General features: G+C 35.0%; 1 protein-coding gene and 1 long non-coding RNA gene across 5 annotated transcripts in view; one reads left to right on the top strand and one right to left on the bottom strand.

Annotated features, from left to right (window-relative positions):
* Window positions 1-4,026, bottom strand: part of VEPH1 (ventricular zone expressed PH domain containing 1) — a 186,273-nt gene that overhangs the window by 40,598 nt on the left and 141,649 nt on the right.
* The window catches only part of LOC112476817, a 113,761-nt gene that overhangs the window by 93,192 nt on the left and 16,543 nt on the right, over window positions 1-4,026 (top strand). The window lies entirely within an intron of this gene.

Genomic DNA, 4,026 nt, shown 5'->3' with positions numbered 1-4,026 from the left:
TTATATAAATATTAATTGATTATATGTACATAATTGAGTCAGTTTCTGGACTATGTAGTCTGTTCCATTTGTCTGCATGTTAATCCTTGCCATAAAAGTGGAATGATTTAATGATTATAGCATGTGTTAATATTTAGGGAAGTTCTCTTATTTTTTTTCCCCCAATTTAAAAACTAGTCTCACCTGTTTATTCTTTTGCTTATGTTTTACCATCATTTCATAAAGTATCAAAAATCATTCTGCTAGAATTTAAATTGGAGCTTAGTTAATGTTATTTGACTTAGAAGTATTAACACCTTTGCAATGTTCATTATTCCCAGCCAGGAATCTGATATGTCACTATGTTTTTTCAAGCCTCATTTCTCTCTATTGCTCTGTGACTTTGAGAAAATTAATCTCTCTTCTACTTAGTTTGCTCTTTGTAAAATGTGAATAATAATATTATCTATCTCACAGGGTTGTTGTTGGAATTAAGTGAAATAATTGATATTAAATGCACAGCGGAATGATTGGCATATTCTAAATGCCCAGTAAAAGTTAATTATGATGATGATGATGATAAGATTATTAATTCTAATAGTTTTTTTGATTCTCAGAATATCTCAGTAATGTTGATTTTATTTCCTTCTTTCAAGTAGTATAATCCTTACTTCTGTCTTGTATTCTATTTATTCAACATATTACTATTATTTTAACGCCTACTATGAGCCAGGCATGTTCTTTAGACACCCAAGATTCTGTATGAACAAGACAGACAAGGTCCCTGCTCTCATGGAGCTGACATTCTTATGTTGGCCAATGCTTTAGAACAATACTAAATAAAAAAGATTATAATGGGTATTCTGGTTTTATTTCTGCATGTAATAAAAACATCTCCAATAATTCACCCCTAAGTATAATTTTTCTTATAAGACAAATATTTATCATGCTAAGGAACATCTTTCCATTTTTAGTTATTAACTATGCTCATTCATTTTATTCAGTCAACACATGTCACTGAGTGCTATTATATGCTAGGTGATGCTCTGGGTACTGAGTGTACAATGACAAACATATATTCTCACAGAAAACCAGTCTTATTAGGCGACAGACATTAATAAAGTTTTTATACAAAATGTTTGGTTATTAAAAGCAGATGTTGAATTTTATCAAATGCCATTTAAATACTTAGAGATGATAATATTTTTATTTGAATTATTGAACTGATACATTATATTTATATTAAAATTTTCTTATATTTTTATAACTTAAAAAAATTATAACATTACATTTCATAAGGATTTTCACATTTCTACTCCTGTGTGAGAATAGTAAATAGTTCGCAAATTATAATTTGAATTTTATACTGCAAATTCCTGTTTGACATTTGGAGAGTGTTTTCTGGTAATATTGGTCTGATCAAATCAGAAAAGTACAATCCTTCAGGTTCATCTTTCAGGTTGTCCTTCAGGTTTATCTTTCTACCTCTACTCTGAACCTCTCTTAATGCATCTGAGACAGATTTGAATTTTCTTGAGGGATGGAGGGAGGTAAGAGGAGAGAGAGAGAAAAAGAGAAGACAGGAGGGAGGGGATGAGGAGGAGAGAGAGACAGAGAGACAGAGAGACAGAGAGAGAACGAGAGAGAAACACTGGCTCAGAGCAGAGTATTAGCTAACATTTATTGAGAAATCACAATGGTGGTTATTGTTTTCAGAGCTCTCTATGTATTAACTTATTAAATCCTCAAACAGCTCTATGAGGTAGCTACTGATATTTATCCACTTTGTAAAGAAACTGCAGCGCAGACTCAAAGGCCTCAGAATTGGAAAGTGGCAGAGCCAGATTTTAAACCCAGGTAATCTGGCTTCAGAGTCAACATGCTTGACTACTCTGGTAGGTGTGAGTTAAGATAGGTAGGTTATCTGACATCATGAACATAAAACTTTAGTTTTTCACAAAACAAAAGATTGTTTCTTCCCTATGCAAAGTGTGTGGTGCAATCCCTGCCTTCAGGCCTTTTGCAAGTTAATAGATATCTTGCTGTTGATTTTCAGTTCTAAAATTCCAAGATACTACAAAAAGCAACCACAATAACCAGCCCTCCAGTGCTTTACATTCTACAGACTCAGGAATTATCTAAGGAGTTTCTTCCTTCTTTGCCTAATCCTGAACCACTTGGCTTTAGTGTTAACTCGGTCACAGCAGCAGATAAACATGTGCTCATCACTTTAAAAACACTGGTGTATGTATACACTGTTCATACGGTAAAAATAAAGCAGTCTTTGGACCTTTTTCACAGCTATTTTGAATTTAGTGTGCAGAACACTTTATAAAAAATAGAAGACAATCAATTTGATTGAGAAATACCGAGGCAGATAACATTGTCACATAATGTATATTCTATAGATCAAAGTTTTTTCTATTATCCAGGCATAAACCAAATTATGAAACTTTAAAAATTTTGAAACAGTTTGGTTTACAGTTAATTTTTCCCTAGAGGAACATTTATTGGTATAAAACAGAAGAAATAAGTGTACAGGTTTGCCAACTTTTTAAAAAAAATCTCTTAGGACTTGACGCTGCCTGCCAAGTTTTAATTTACTAGTCGCCTCTACTTAAAATACAGTTTATAATACAAAATTTATAAGAATTTGAGGCATTGTCTTTAAACGTGATGCAACAGTTTAAAATTTGAATGAAATATGCAAAGAATCCCCTTCTACTTTGCATTGATGCAATTGTGGCATTTCCTTTGCTCTTTAATACAGCACGTCTAATTCTTAAACCAAAGCTAGCAAATAATGATGCAATAGTTGAATGTGTCCTCAATGTCTCACTCTAAATAAACTGATTAATCATACCCATTTCTCATCCCTTTACAATCCTTCAGCACTTAAAAGGTATTGAGTTAGCTTCGCAGTAAAAGTTTTTGATGAATTTGCTACTTGTTTGTACTTTGATTTTATTTAATATTAGTATGTTTGTTCTCCTTCTCTATAGTAAAACAAGGATGGAGACCATGATCATATACTCTTAGAACCTCTGATTTGCTCAGTAAGCATCTAATGCTTAATCCTGAGTTTTCTTGAAGAAAAATAATAATCAGGATCTTTGAGTATGGGAAGGGCTTAGAGAAGTTGTTATTTGCTAAGGAGATATCAATAACCATCTCTGTCCTCACTGCACATATTCTCCGAGTGATCCAATCTACTGTCATGACGTTAAGTACTACCTTAATGTCACCCAAATTCATATCTCCAGTTATAGTCTTCTTCCCGAGGTCCATAATGGCATTCCAACTACCATCACCACCTGGTTACCTACACAAACAAGTCAAACTCAAATATATAAACCAAAATGCTTTATCTTCTTTCTCTACGTCAGCTCCCTTTGTGGTCTGTCTTCTTCAGGCTGGCACCATCATCAATCTGCCCATACAATGCACTAGTGTCATCCTTGGTTCTTTCATTTTCCTTATCAGGTACCAGGTCCTGCTGATTCTACTTCTTTCGTAGCTCTTGAATCCATCCTCTTCCTACAACTTCCAGCTTTAGTTCCAGCCTTCATTTCTTACCTGATGATAGTAAGAGCTTTCTGATAGTCTTCCTGTCTCCAGTCTGGTTTCCTCTAATCATTCTTTCCATACCCAGGTCTGTGGCTTTCCTCATATGCAAATCTGACTACATCAGTGTACATTCTCTTTCCATTTCACTCTATAGACTGGATGGGGATATTTCCACATTCTGGCCTTTTCCTAGTTGAGGGACCTGCTCAGGAGGTCTCAGCCAACCTTGTTCTGAGAGCTATGCCCCTATTTCCACACTTTTAAAATGCTCTGTGTCTCAAATCATACTTGCCTGCATCAGCAGAGCTAGCGCATGCGCGCGTGCTCTCTCTCTTTTTTTTCTCACCCCCTTCCCCCCACCCTGCCCTCTGCCCTCTCTCTCCTCTGGCCCACCTTGTCTTCATTTTCTTGCTTTGTGGTAATTGCAGAGGACAAAGGGATGAGAAGAAGGAAGTATGGAGGGAAGAAATGAAAAGAACT

This window comes from Pteropus alecto, unplaced genomic scaffold (assembly GCF_000325575.1).
Source record: "Pteropus alecto unplaced genomic scaffold, ASM32557v1 scaffold81, whole genome shotgun sequence".
NCBI lineage: Eukaryota > Metazoa > Chordata > Mammalia > Chiroptera > Pteropodidae > Pteropus > Pteropus alecto.
The sequence above is the reverse complement of the archived record's forward strand: the minus strand, read 5'-3'. Positions and strand labels throughout refer to the sequence as shown.